Source organism: Macaca nemestrina, chromosome 16 (assembly GCF_043159975.1).
Source record: "Macaca nemestrina isolate mMacNem1 chromosome 16, mMacNem.hap1, whole genome shotgun sequence".
NCBI classification, from domain to species: Eukaryota; Metazoa; Chordata; class Mammalia; order Primates; family Cercopithecidae; genus Macaca; species Macaca nemestrina.
In genome coordinates, this window is record NC_092140.1 from 50819575 (window position 1) to 50835581 (window position 16007).

General features: G+C 35.2%; 1 long non-coding RNA gene across 1 annotated transcript; it reads left to right on the forward strand.

The window, feature by feature from the left end:
• The first annotated feature begins 9053 nt into the window (after window positions 1–9053).
• LOC139359226 (uncharacterized) lies at window positions 9054–12455 on the forward strand. Its single transcript, XR_011615141.1, has 3 exons — window positions 9054–9168; window positions 11059–11194; window positions 12253–12455. It is a non-coding gene; the product is annotated as an uncharacterized lncRNA (long non-coding RNA).
• Window positions 12456–16007: the final 3552 nt, after the last annotated feature.

Here is a 16007-nt window from a genome sequence, read left to right on the forward strand (position 1 = left end):
CTTAGGATAAAACTTAAAGGGTTGAAGAGTTCCTTCTTACGGATGATCAAAATAAGTTTTTGTTTTGTTTTGTTTTGTTTATTTATGAATCTACTTTTGGTGAAGATGCTGTGAACATTACTGAAATGACAAAAAATAATTTAGAATATTCCATAGACTTAGAAGGTAAAGCAGTGGCAGGGTTTGAAAGGATTGGCTCCAATTTTGAAAGAAATTCTACTGTCAGTAAAATGCTATCAAACAGCATCACACGCTGGGCAGAGAAATCTTTCATGAAAGGTAGAGTCAATCAATTCATCAAAGTCATTATTGTCTTATTTTAAGACATTGTTACAGCCACCCCAAGTGTCAGTAACCACCACCCTGATCAGTTAGTAGCTACGAACCTCAATGCTTGACACTTTATCAGCGAAAACATTACAACTGACTGAAGACTCAGATGGATGTTAGCATTTCTTATCAGTAAAGTATTTTAAATTAAGGTAAGTACATTCTTTTTTAGAGCTAATGCTATTGCACACTTGATAGACTACAGTATAGTGTAAATATAACTTTTATGTGCATAGAGAAACAAAAAAAAATTTGTGTGACTCACTTTATGGTGATATTTGCTTTATGGAGGTGACCTGGAATGAAACTCGCTGTATTTCTGTGTGATGAAGGTATACCAGTATACAAAATTCTGGAATCAGAATTGGTTGATTGCCTGGTATTTACAGTTTTCCCTTTAATTAAAACTGTTACATCGCTCTTCATTATAATTCAATTATTTACATTAATACCTGCAGTATATGAGAGGTTTTTTCCACAAACTTAATGACTTTAGATTTTAATCCAAATTCGAATTGTTTTCAAGTTTATTTGGGTAGATACAGGTAATTTATTGTTTGTTTCTCTGATCAATAGTGAGATTGAACATCTCTTTATATTCGTTTACTATTTATTTGCCTATTCTGTTATTGTCCTCTTTCTTATTTTTATCTATTTTTCCTCTGGGTTATAAGTATTTTATTTTTAAATTTGTGGAAACTCAAATATATTCTAGATTTCCATTTACTAACTTTTGTATTAATTATACATCTATTAATAATTTTATTTATTTTATATATTATGTATTTTACAAATATCTCCTCAGTCCACCAATTAATTCTGAACTTTGTATATGATGTGATATACCATAAAGAGAGGTTTTATTTTAACACAATTAATATTTATCTCTTTTGTGCGTGCTTAATTTATTTTGTATGTTATTAAAGAAAATATTCTTCAGACAGAATGTATATTATTCCTAATATCAGGTGTTTTATATTTATCCCTCTCATACATTTGTCAGCTGGTCCTCATAATCAATATTAGAATATATTTTTAATATTGTTTATAAATTGACTCAGTATTTTATGCTTAGTTGTTTCAGGTTTAATACATCAGCATTTCATCATATCTTGCAAACAAGGAGTCTCCAAAGATATATTTTCACATGAATTGAGAAACAATGAGAAGATTCTGTGACACTAGAAAGCTTGACTATGCAACTACAATAGGGTGTAGTCATACACAGTGAAGCTGAGGCTCAGGAAAGCTTTGTGTGGTAATAAAACTGAAAGAGGATTTATAAATGAGAGTAAGTGAAGGAAGACAACACAGAAATGCAGAGGAAAAACTCTGAACAGAAATTTTACATGTTTTACATGAATTAGATTTGTCTTTAGTTCAACCTTTTGTATTTTTCAAAAATTGTAAACACCTTTCACTTATTTCACTGGCGAAGTTATTACATGACAATGAAAGTGCGGTGTTATTGATTATTCTGCTTGGATACCTAGAGTAAAATTTGTTTCACAGGTTGTTTCTTGAAAATTCAGCTTAACCAATAGATTTGGGCAAACTTCCTCCTTTTGTCATCTTCATTGCTTCTAATTACTCCCTCAATGACTAGACTAAAAAAATACAAACATCTGTCTCTTTAAAAACAGAAGCCAAAAATGTAAAAAACAATGTATTCCCACATAAGAGATGCTCATAAAAACAAAATTTAAAAATGGAATACAATGAGTAGTATCTTTAAAAGTATTTGTCTGATTTTCTTTAGACTGAAAGTGATTTCTTTGGGACTCTGATTCATGGATTTGTGCTTATTCTCATGGATGATTATATATTATTTTGATTATTATTGTGATTACTGTTGTGTGAAATGAATTTGGCAGTCCCAACATAGTGTTTATTTTCATTGTTCTGACACAGCATAACACATTGGAATCAACAGTTGTAGAACAACTGAAGTTGGATAGAAAAGCCACAGTAAATTTATATTTCCTGAAGACACATTTCCTATTTTACAGCCAGAAGAAAACTCAGGTGATTGTTAACTTATCTGGAAAACCACATACACACACATGCACACACACATAAAACAGGCTGATAATATAAATTCCTTTGTAACATGTATTATGTTTTGATAGTTAATAAAATATCAATGTTCTTTGCATTTCCTCTTTGAGTTTAATTTTATATCTCAATTAAATTTTGAAGACCTCCAAGTTTAGATATGAATTTCACGAAATTTTTAATATTTGGAGTTTCAAAATCAGATATGCAAAATCTACTCATTATAACTGTCTAGATAGAGAAATAATATTAGAATTTAGATCAAAATAACCCATTTATTCTACTACTATCATTAGAAAAGTTATATAACTTTCATTTGATTGATTATCTTATCTCCATATTGCCAAACAACTAGTTGATTTTTTCCCACATAACCCAGTTTTTTTAAGGTAACATGGATACATGGTCAGATGCTGTGTTTAAGGGAAAGAATGAATGTCAAAAAAGTTAAGCAAATGAGGGCTAAAGTCTGAGACTGGACTTAAGTAATTGGCTTGGTGGAACACAATGCTCCATTTGGAGGACTGCCTTATAATTGCTCATTTACACATACTAGGAAGTAAAACAATTGAATTCGCTTCACAGTATTACCAATTAAACTGTTTAAGAAAAAGACCTGCAGATAATGCATTAATGATAAATGTTCCTTTAATGCGTGTAAATGCATGCTGGGAAACTGTAATTGCAACATTTAATTTCTTTTAGATAGTTATGTCACCTTACTCCTATCGAGAACATTTCTAGTCTTTGCCCAAATTTGCTCCACAAGAATTTTCTCTTTTCAGCAATAAGTAATGTTGTAATAGAAATATAAATATTTAACAGTTTTGTTTTTAAGAATATATGCAAGACCATAATTTAATGATACTACATTTTTAAAGCTCTTTCAGAACAGCTATGCAGAAATTGCCACCATGTAATAACAAAAAGAAAATTAATCTCAATAATTTTTTCAAGTAAGCAAACCTCAGTTTTGATATCACACATACAAATGTTTTTACCTTGAATATCAACTTTCATACAGTCATTGAACCAATATTTATTAAGCATTTCTATGCCAGACATTGTCCAAGCACGTGCAGTACAGCACAGAAACACACATATACATAGGCAGACATGCATATATACACACAAACTCACCCCCTGCCTTGTGAAGTCTTCATTTTAACAGGACTCGACACTCAATCACATATAAAATTTTGAGATCAGAGTGGGCTGACAATGTAATGTTTCCTAGTTCTACAATCAGCTAATAAGAAACTAAATAATTATTTGCATTTTGTAGTCTTCAGTTTTCTTACCCACAAAATAAATCTCCAGTGATCTTCAAGGACCTTAAGATTATGTTAGAGTATTTTTATATGAATGTAAAATGAAATTGGATACTGCCCCGTGCTGAGGGATAGCAGACTTAATGATGGATTTTGATTTTACTTAGGACTCAGAAAGTAATGCGAATGACTTAAGGTGAGTGACTGTGCCCATCATAATCAAACACAGTGATTTGAGTCTTTGCCCAATAATGCTGAATAACCTTTCAAGGAATCTTGATCACATTGCGTATTTTTAGACAAAAAGCTGAGATGAATTGCAAAGGCTTAGTAGTTAACACTGCGATGTTTTGAACAATGAACAGATGAATGTTTCATATGATTAAGTCATGCTATTACTTCCCCACAATCAAATTTAGATCTGTAGACATCTAGGACTCTAGCAGACTTTTGGCAGCATGCACACTTTTGGAAACAAAAGACAGTATTAACTGATAAGCTGGAACCACTCAGGACACCGTCATTGAAATTATACTTGAAGGCATTTTCCTATATAACCATCCTCTTCATTACTCTCTCATACTACCTAATAAGTCTTGTTAAAGTGAAATTGGGATACAAGCGATCTGTTCTTCCAAGCACTCAGTTTATTTAACATCAAGGTATTCATTTACGAGTTACTGGGATACTAGAGTCAGAAACAAATGCTTTTCAGGAATTCAGCTTCTTCCTGGTTTAGTCTTGGGAGAGTGTAAGTGTCCAGGAAATTATCCATTTCTTCTAGGTTTTCTAGTTTATTTGCATAGAGGTGTTTATAGTATTCTCTGATGGTAGTTTGTATTTCTGTGGAGTTGGTGGTGATATCCCCTTTATCATTTTTTATTGCGTCTATTTGATTCTTCTCTCTTTTCTTCTTTATTAGTCTTCCTAGCGGTCTGTCAATTTTGTTGATCTTTGCAAAAAACCAACTCCAACATTGATTTTTTTGGAGGATTTTTTGTGTCTCTATCTCCTTCAGTTTTGCTCTGATCTTAGTTATTTCTTGCCTTCTGCTAGCTTTTGAATGTGTTTGCTCTTGCTTCTCTAGTTCTTTTAATTGTGATGTTAGAGTGTCAATTTTAGATCTTTCCAGCTTTCTCTTGTGGACATTTAGTGCTATAAATTTCCCTCTACACACTGCTTTAAATGTGTCCCAGAGATTCTGGTATGTTGTATCTTTGTTCTCATTGGTTTCAAAGAACATCTTTATTTCTGCCTTCATTTCATTATGTACTCAGTAGTCATTCAGGAGCAGATTATTCAGTTTCCATGTAGTTGAGCGGTTTTGATTGAGTTTCTTAGTCCTGAGTTCTAGTTTGATTGCACTGTGGTCTGAGAGACAGTTTGTTATAATTTCTGTTCTTGCACATTTGCTGAGGAGTGCTTTACTTCCAATTATGTGGTCAATTTTGGAATAAGTGTGATGTGGTTCTAAGTAGAATGTATATTCTGTTGATTTGGGGTGGAGAGTTCTGTAGATGTCTAATAGGTCTGCTTGCTGCAGAGATGAGTTCAATTCCTGGATATCCTTGTTAACTTTCTGTCTCGTTGATCTGTCTAATGTTGACAGGGGGTGTTGAAGTCTCCCATTATTATTGTATGGGAGTCTAAGTCTCTTTGTAAGTCTCTAAGGACTTGCTTTATGAATCTAGGTGCTCCTGTATTGGGTGCATATATATTTAGGATAGTTAGCTCTCCTGTTGAATTGATCCCTTTACCATTATGTAATGGCCTTCTTTGTCTCTTTTGATCTTTGATGGTTTAAAGTCTGCTTTATCAGAGACTAGTATTGCAATCCCTGCTTTCTTTTGTTCTCCATTTGCTTGGTAAATCTTCCTCCATCCCTTTATTTTGAGCCTACGTATGTCTCTGTATGTGAGACGGGTCTCCTGAATACAGCAGACTGATGGGTCTTGACTCTTTATCCAGTTTGCCAGTCTGTGTCTTTTTATTGGAGCATTTAGTCCATTTACATTTAAGGTTAATATTGTTTTGTGTGAACTTGGTCCTGCCATTATGATATTAACTGGTTATTTTGCTCGTTAGTTGATGCAGTTTCTTCCTAGCCTCGATGGTCTTTACTTTTTGGCATGTTTTTGCAATGGCTGGTACCGGTTGTTCCTTTCCATGTTTAGTGCTTCCTTCAGGGTCTCTTGTAAGGCAGGCCTGGTGGTGACAAAATCTCTAAGCATTTGCTTATCTGTAAAGGATTTTATTTCTCCTTCACTTACGAAACTTAGTCTGGCTGGATATGAAATTCTGGGTTGAAAATTCTTTTCTTTAAGAATGTTGAATATTGGCCCCCATTCTCTTCTGGCTTATAGGGTTTCTGCTGAGAGATCTGCTGTTAGTCTGATGGGCTTCCCTTTGTGGGTAACCCGACCTTTCTCTCTGGCTGCCCTTAAGATTTTTTCCTTCATTTCAACTTTGGTGAATGTGGCAATTATGTGTCTTGGAGTTGCTCTTCTCGAGGAGTGTCTTTGTGGCGTTCTCTGTATTTCCTGGATTTGAATGTTGGCCTGCCCTACTAGGTTGGGGAAGTTCTCCTGGATGATATCCTGAAGAGTGTTTTCCAACTTGGTTCCATTTTCCCACTCACTTTCAGGCACCCCAATCAGACGTAGATTTGGTCTTTTTACATAATCCCATACTTCTTGCAGGCTTTGTTCATTTCTTTTTCTTCTTTTTTCTTTAGATTTCTCTTCTCGCTTCATTTCATTCATTTGATCCTCAATCGCTGATACTCTTTCTTCCAGTTGATCGAGTCGGTTACTGAAGCTTGTGCATTTGTCACGTATTTCTCGTGTCATGGTTTTCATCTCTGTCAGTTCGTTTATGGCCTTCTCTGCATTAATTATTCTAGTTATCAATTCTTCCACTCTTTTTTCAAGATTTTTAGTTTCTTTGCGCTGGGTACGTAATTCCTCCATTAGCTCTGAGAAGTTTGATGGACTGGAGCCTTTTTCTCACATCTCATCAAAGTCATTCTCCGTCCAGCTTTGATCCATTGCTGGTGATGAGCTGTGTTCCTTTGCAGGGGAAGATGTGCTCTTATTTTTTGAATTTCCAGCTTTTCTGCCCTGCTTTTTCCCTAACTTTGTGGTTTTGTCTGCCTCTGGTCTTTGATGATGGTGACGTACTGATGGGGTTTTGGTGTGGGTGTCCTTCCTGTTTGTTAATTTTCCTTCAAACAGTCAGGACCCTCAGCTGTAGGTCTCTTGGAGATTGCTTGAGGTCCACTCTAGACCCTGTTTGCCTGGGTATCTGCAGCAGAGGCTGTAGAAAATAGAATATTGCTGAACAGCGAGTGTACCTGTCTGATTCTTGCTTTGGAAGCTTCCTCTCAGGGGTGTACTCCACCCTGTGAGGTGTGGGGTGTCAGACTGCCCCTAGTGGGGGATGTCTCCCAGTTAGGCTACTCAGGGGTCAGGGACCCACTTGAGCAGGCAGTCTGTCCGTTCTCAGATCTCAACCTCCGTGTTGGGATATCCACTGCTCTCTTCAAAGCTGTCAGACAGAGTCGTTTTCATTTGCAGAGGTTTCAGCTGCTTTTGTTGTTGTTGTTGTTGTTGTTGTTGTTGTTGTTGTTTAGCTGTGCCCTGTCCCCAGAGGTGGAGTCTACAGAGACAGGCAGGACTCCTTGAGCTGCTGTGAGCTCCACCCAGTTGGAGCTTCCCAGTGGCTTTGTTTACCTACTTAAGCCTCAGCAATGGCGGGCCCCCCTTCCCCAGCCTTGCTGCTGCCTTGTGGCGAGATGGCAGACTGCTGTGCTAGCAATGAGGGAGGCTCCGTGGGTGTGGGACCCTCCCAGCCAGGTGTGGGATATAATCTCCTGGTGTGTCCGTTTGCTAAGATCCTTGGTAGAGCACAGTATTGGGGTGGGAGTTGCCTGATTTTCCAGGTGTTGTGTGTCTCAGTTCCCCTGGCTAGGAAAAGGGATTCCCTTCCCCCTTGTGATTCCCAGGTGAGGTGATGCCTCGCCCTGCTTCAGCTCTCACTGGTTAGGCTGCAGCAGCTGACCAGCATGGACTGTCCACACTCCCTAGTGAGATGAACCCAGTACCTCAGTTGAAAATGCAGAAATCACCTGTCTTCTGTGTCTCTCGTGCTGGGAGTTGGAGACTGGAGCTGTTCCTATTCGGCCATCTTGCTCCGCCCCCCCGGAAACAAATGCTTTTAAAAGTACAATTCACATTCCTAGTACAAGCATTACATATTATCTATCATCCTTCATCATTACTGTACTAAAAGTATAGTATCCCATCTTCTTTCTCTCTATTATCCTCATTTTCATTTATTTTATTTCCTCTGGAAATCTCACCTTTTTGACTGCTATCTTTTAAATTAAGACAACATGATTATAACTATTTTATCATGATGGCAGTATGTACCAACCAAGGCAACAGTGAGCTGCAGCCATTCACAGGAATCATGATTTGGAGGAGGCTTATACATTTCATGCCTATGCCTATATCTCTTCTGTTAGTTCTTACCAGTGAAATAATTCCAGAGTTAATGGAAATGAGGCTGTAGAATGTGTACCTGTAAAACATAATTATCCTCTGCCCTGCAAACAATATTAAGAAGAAATACTTTGTTATCACCTGTAGACAACAGAAATTTTTTTTAAAAGTGTGGTAGATTTAGTTAGAGAAGATTATTAAGTATTATTAAATGATCATCTTTAGTATGATTGTACTTATTATATTTACCAGTTACCAATCCCTCTCTATAAATAGGTATTATTTTTAAAATGTTTATGTAAAATTAGTACACAATTTTAAGTTAAAGATCTCTACATAAACTAATATCTATAAAAGTGACATAATTGGTTAAATTTCCAAGTGTATTTAACACAAATATTTTCCTACTTATTTACTTCTCATAATGTCAGTTTTCAAATTAAGTAAGATTTACATTTACCATCTGTTCACTTTTAGTAGGTCTGTTAGAGAATTAAAACTGTATCGTAATCTGCAGTCTTCCAAGTACCACATGTTTATTATGTGGCACTAGAAACAAAACATCAATAAATTAAGAAAATAAAAATCTACTGATTCTAGATTTCTTAAAATAACATTATTTTAAATATCAAGGATCTTCCCCCTGGAAATTGTGTGTAATTTTTAAGTGTTTACTTCTAAATCATGCATTTTCAGTTGTGCCTCGAAATACCTAAATTTGATTCATCACATGGCATATTTCACCAGCAGCAGGGTTACAAATAAAAAGATAACATGGAACTCAACTCTGATTTTGCCTTACATAACCCACCTATCACAATGAGGCCATTCATGACATTGATCTAGAGTATAATGGTTCTATAAAAGTTCTAAACATGTGTCTATGATACAGTTAGGCAAACTATGTGTTTATCTAATATCGCACCAGTTACGGTAGTTTCTAAATTCAAAATCTATGTTAGTTAAGAAAGAGCCATCGAACACTGGTGGAGTGAGAGTAATGAGGGAGGGTAAGCTGTGTTTTATGTCGCTGTCCAGGACTCTTGTCATAGGAAGCACATTTCTTGGGAAAGAGAAATACTATACATTGTTCCTGTACTCTACTATTTATACAATTGTAGTGACAGTATTAAAACCCAAAATTTTTAGATTCTCTGCATCGTCATTAGCAAAGTCTTCCCTCCAAAGTGTTGTTTTGTATACTCTTTGGTCTTTAGACTAAAAAGAAAAATATTTTTCATAGACTCTTTAAGAAAAAAAGAGCATTATTTTTCTATGAATGAGTCTTCTTTCCAGAAGAATGTCTTGTCTTCAAATTACCTAAGAACTTTAAAAAATAAAGTGTAAATTTTAATATACAGTTTAATTTCCAAACTTTCTGAAAAATAAAAGGAGTGTATAAATACATATGAAAATATATATACACGTGTCTTTTTCCACCAATTATGTAATTGTAATCTCTACTTTTTCTAAAAGCTTTATTGAGATATCACTGACCTATAAAAATTATATGTATATTTAAAATGTACAACTTGATGTTTTGATATATTTATGTGTTGTAAGATAATCAACACATTCAAGTTAAGTACTGTATCAGTCACCTCTACATAGTAACTATTGATGTGTGTATGCAAAGAATATTTAAGGTTTACCCACTTAGCAAATTTCAAATATACAATACAATATTTAACTATTTGTTATAGTGTATATTACATCTCCAGAACTTATTCATCCTGCAAAATTGAAACTTTGCAACTTTTGACAAACATCACCCTGTTATCCTCTCTCCCTAGCCCATGGAAATCACCATTCTACTGTCTACTTCTATGAGTTGGAATATTTGAGATTCCACATGAGTGAGATCGTGCAGTAGTTTTTTTTGTCTTGCTTATTTTGCTTGGCATAATGTCCTCCAGCTCAACCCATGCTGTTGCAAACGGCATAGTTTCCTTATTTTTAAAGAATGATTAATATTGCATTTTATATACTACGTTTTCTTCATCTGTTCATTTTTTTGAAGGACAATTAGGTTGTTTCGAATTTGGGTATTGTGTATAATGCAGCAATAAACATGGGAGTGCAAATATCTGTTGGAGATTCTGATTTCAATTCCTTTAGGTGGATCCCCAGAAGTAGGACTGCTTATTCATATGGTAGTTTCACATTCCCACCAACAGTGTACAAAGATTCCCTTTGCGCTGCATCCTGGAAACACTTGTTACTGTTTGTCTTTGATAATAGTCATCCTAACAGGTTTAAAGTAATATCTTATTGTGGTCTTAATTTGCATTTCCCTGATGATTAGACATGTTGAGCAGCTTTTCATATGTCTCTTGACCATCTGAATTTCTTCTTCCATGAAATGACTATTCAGATCCTTTGCCCATTTTTAAATTGGGCTATTTGTATTTTTTTCATTGAGTTGTATAAGTGTCATTTATTTTGCATATTATCTCCTTATCAGGTATACAGTTTTAAAATAGTTTTTCTCATTTTGGGGGTTCTATGGGTTGTTTTTCATTCTGTTGATTGTTTCCTTTGCTGTACAGAAGCTTTTTTAGCTTGATATAATCAAACTTGTCTATTTTTGCTTTTGTGGCCTGTCCTTTTGGTGTCACATACAAAAATATATTGTCAAGACTAGTGAGAAGAGGATTTTTTCTTATCTTTCCTTCTAGGAGTTTTATAGTTTCAAGTTTTATGTTTAAGTCTTTAATTTGATTTAGCAAGATGTATAAATAAACCCTCACTAAAAGAAGCTGTTATTACTGAAGTTCAATATGTACCTTAATAAAAGAATGTTTTACTTGAACATTTACAAAACATATTAAAAGCAGCACTATTAATGCTAAAAATATCCTAGGGAGAAATATGTATCATCGACCCTTTATGTTTCATAGGAGGTAATTGACTTCAATCCTACAAAAGAAAAGCTATGAGAAAAGCTCTAGTTTCTACCCAAAACCAAATCTTTCTAGCTTCTGCATATAAAACAAGGAGTGAAGCACATTTCTGAACAGAAGGAAACATATGTGAGTGAGTATCTTAGGAACCCTGTGTTCTCTCCCTTTGGAGAAACCACTCCTGGATGTATATGTTTACCTCAGTCAGAAGATGAGTGATATAACACTTGGGTAACATCTACAACTTTTCTGATGTGTTTCTATATGAGTAAATTCAATTTAGTGGCAAAAGTGTTACAAAGCATGTTTGCCTTAAACCTAAGCTAAGTTATTGATCAGGTTTATCAGTCATAAAAATATATTCAATCTTTATTTCTACAGGTTTATTTTGTATTTCTCAATTGGTTATATTATCAGGAAGAGTGAGAAAGAGGTGCAGGTATTTGTATTTTTCAGAAAAATGACAATAAATGTTAATTAAATATCTACCTCTATTATGGTAGAGCATGTCATTTTTCAATAATAATAAAAAAAAAACTTTTGACTACCTTTACCACATTATTATTGAATTATATAGAATTTCTACTCTGTCGTAAGTTTTGAATAATTGTAACAGTGGCAGGACATTAGGTACAGTAGAAAACAGAATAAGCATTAAATAGGGCTTCAATATTTTATTTTAGCTAATCTATTCATATTTAAAAGCACATATTTTAATTTTTACAATGATAAGAAGTGATTAGTGTTGAAGAACATCGCAAATTAAATATTTTAGTTTCCAATAATCTTTCTTATTAAAGAGACATAGTAGACTGAGGATAAATGAGAAAATTGTCAGAACTTACATAATACTCATTGAATCATCACAAATGATGTATAATTATCACAAAATGATTTTCCCAGTAAGTCAGAGAGAATGAGTTCAAGATATATGCAGAAAATAAAGAAAAGTACATATTTATTTGAAAAGGAGAATCAGGCCTCATCTGCCTGATTAAAAAGCTAAAATTTTCCATGTTATTGCAAATAGGAGTGACTAGTTGATTAAATTGCAGTTAAAGGAATCTGAGTTAAAAGTTACTGAGTGGTCTGTCTAAAAGAATTTCTTACAAAAAGAGATGATTTCATAAACATTCTTTTGTACTTGTCCCTTTTCTCTTCTTGCTTCCTGGACCATGGATATGTCTGAAGCTACAGCTGTCATACTGAAATCATGAAGCTAAAGGCTACAGAGGGCTATTAGAAACCTGAGTTCCTGAAGACTGTGTGGAACCATCAAAGCAGTCCTGAATATTTCCCTTGAAACTTTTCCATTATATGAAGGGCAAAAAATAGATTATATATGACGTTTTTATTTAGTTTTCTTCATAATTCTACTGAAATACATCATTGAAACCCAGGAATTCTACACCAGCTTGAGTTTAGATTTGTTAAACATTTATAAAAAATTTAGAACTTTATCTCACAGTTTCTATTAGTCAAGAGTCTTGGCACAGCTTGAATAAATTATTATTTTTCAAATTCACATGGTTATTCACAGATTTCAGATCCTTGACATTGTAGGACTAAAATAAAATGCCTCAGCTCACAGATATAGTTTCCTTTCACGTGGTCCTCTCCGTGGGCACTTCATAGTAGAGTATCTTTCTTCTTCAAGGCAAGTAGCAAAATCCATCTAATGCATACATACATATAATTATATATAACCCAACCAAGAGGATTGCATTCTATCCTCATCTCCTTTGTCATATTTTATTAGAGGTGACTCACATGTCCCACCTACACTCAAGGAGAGAGTATTTACAGGAAATCTACCAGGTGTTGGAGAACATGGAACCCATATTAGAATTTTGCCTAATACATCAACTAAAAAAAAAATAATCTTGCAAAGAGAGTCTGTTGAGACTTTCTTCATCTTTTTCTACATTGTTTCACTAGAAAGAATATTCTAGATGGCTTTTCAGAGAACACCCCTTAAGCCTTTGTAGAATTACTTAAATGTATATCTCAGGATATTCACATCATAAAATATATTTATTAACCTCTTCCACTCTAAATTGCAGTTTAATCTAGCTCTCCAGAGTCACAACTTACTTCTCAAGAAGAAAGAACTTTCTCAATACATACTGCTTTTTACCAAAAGTTTTCAAAATTGTTAACAACTTTTAGAGTTAAGGTTACCTTAATCAAAAACCCACATCATAGAGGTTTACAATGAAAAACTTCTTGAAAGAGGCATTTTCTAAACTTAACATGAAGTTTAGCTCTCCTTCATTCTTGTGTTTATGCCATTGTTATATAAGGTATATGTTTCGGAGTAATGGGCAAAAATGAATGTATTTTTGTACATTCTATCATATTTATTCTTGTATTTGTCCTGTGTCTTGGAAATTGAGAAGTCTGATCTTTTTTCTTCTATCTTGGTCTTTATTACACTGTGTTTTAATGATCTGTTTCCACATTTACTTTCCCTACTGGACTAAGAATTGAGATGGTGAACTCTCTAAGGACAGGAAGCTCATTCAGTTGATGTTTCTGTTTCAGAGCTTACTCAGGCTGAAACTTAATTTTATTTGAACTGAGGGAATGACGTCTTTTTTTTAATGTTATATATTTTAAAGTGATCTTAACTTGTTTGGCAGAGTCCAAGTAAGATGCCACTTTACAAAATAAAGTATTTTGATATTATTTAAAAAGAAAAAGTAAGACATTAATAATATTTGTGTTCTTAGAGTCAGGGACCCAATTAGACAATTGTCCTAAAATCCACACTAGATATCTGAGGATAGCTCACATACATAAAACAGATTTGTTAACAGGGACATGGTATCTATGCTCTTGTTTTACATGAACGCTGGGTGAGTTAGAAGTTAAAATATTTATAAAAAGAGTTCGCTTCTGTACTTTTGGGATAAAGATCTTTGTGCTAAGGCACTCCCTACAAAAACCGTGGAATAGTACTCTATGTATTCAAAAGGCAGCAGAAGAATCAGCATTATTAATAGAAACCCTTGGACTTCAAATCTCTTGTTGCATTAAACTTTCAACTGTGAAAGTTGAAATTCTGCACTTTTTATGTGGAAATCTCAAATTTATATAAATATAAATTACATTACCATGAGCCAAATATAGAGAGCAAGCTCTTGTTAATTTACTTGTTACATTAACTTATCCAATTATGTGTTTTTATTTTTCTTTTCAACAGCAAGTATATAAAACAATTAATTTATTATTGTTATTACTATTATTATTATTATTATTATTATTATTAATTTTGAGATACAGTTTTGCTTTCGTTGCCCAGGCTGGAGTGCAATGGCACGATCTTGACTCACTGCAACCTCCATCTCCTGGGTTCAAGTGATTTTCCTATTGAGTCAGCCTCTCAAGTAGCTGGGATTACAAGCATGTGCCACCACGCCTGGCTAATTTTGTATTTTTAGTAGAGAGGGGTTTCTCCATGTTGGTCAGGCTGGTTTCGAACTCCTGACCTCAGGTGATCCACCTGCCTCGGCATCCCAAAGTGCTGGGAATACAGGGGTGAGCCACCTTGCCCAGCCTACAATTAATTTATTAATGAAGGAATATCTAGTGCTTTCATAAGCTCTGAGAGAAAAGTAATGCCAATGAATTAAAAATTAGTACCTCTGTTGTATTTGTCTTTCATTTTTTAGCATGTGCATGAAAATACGAAGACAAGTGAAAAATAAAAAATACAGTTAAGGGGACTTATTGTTCAGACAAGGGTAGACCAGTTTCTTTTTGTTCTTCCCTGCTAGACTACAGACCCCAGAAACAATGCAGGAGGTAATCAAAGAGATCACTGAAATGTACTAAAAAGCTGAGACAGTTTGGGTATTTGTCTCCTCCAAATCTCAGGTTGAAATATAATCCTGAATGTTAGAGGTGGGACCTGGTGGGAGGTGTTTGGGTAATGGGGTGGATCCCTCATGAATGGCTTGGTGCTGTGTTGGAGACAGGGAGTGAGTTCTCACCAGAGCTGATTTTTTAAAAGTGTTCGGCACCTCCTTTCTCTCTTGCTCCCACTCTCACCATGTGACACATTGGCTCCCATCATCTTCTGCCACCATCATAAGCTTCCTGAGACTCTCACCAGAAGCAGATGCCAGCACCATGCTTCCATGTACAGCCCGTAGAACCATGAGCAAATTAAAACTCTTTTCCTTATAAATTACCCAGTTTCAGTTATTCCTTTATAGTGATACAAAAACTGACTACTATAGAAGGAAAACTGGTTTGACTAGAAAAAGAACACAGTCTCTGGGCCATCTCACTTGCAAACATCCCATGGAAGAAGTTGACCCAGACTAAGTAACCCTCAGTTTATCAATAGAAGGCAGCCCAGGCAGGCCCAGTCACTCCTCACAACAAAATGAGAGCCCAGTTGGAAACAACAAGCATGCACGGTGGACTGACAAGGGGGACTGATCAGGAGCCCCAGTAACAATAAGCAGCCAGAAAAAGTACTTCCTTTTCCATGCAGCCTTGAGAACTCATCACAAGAAGTCTTCCTTGTCCCTGTGGACTTGAAATTATCTTCTGCTTGGGAGTGACACTACAAAAAGGAAGACAAGGGACACATTAGGGGGATTCCATTATAACAAGTGGTTTTGTCTAGGAGTATTCTTCTTCCTGATAGACCTGAGATTCTCTTTCCACACTGGGACACACTGAGGCAGATGGACACAACTGGCAAAAAGCATCTAGCCACAATGAGGAGACACAACAAGGAGACTTCATATTCTGGAGACTCCACTCTATCCCCAGGAGATGCTGAATGGTCCAACCTGGGGAAATCTGTTATGTTCCATAAGCTAAGCAGCACCAGCAGGGTGGAAACCCTGAGACATCAGATAAACCAAGCAGATCACTGCAAAGCCTATAAAATTCAAACCGTCATTGGAATCACAGTCCACAGAGTGAGG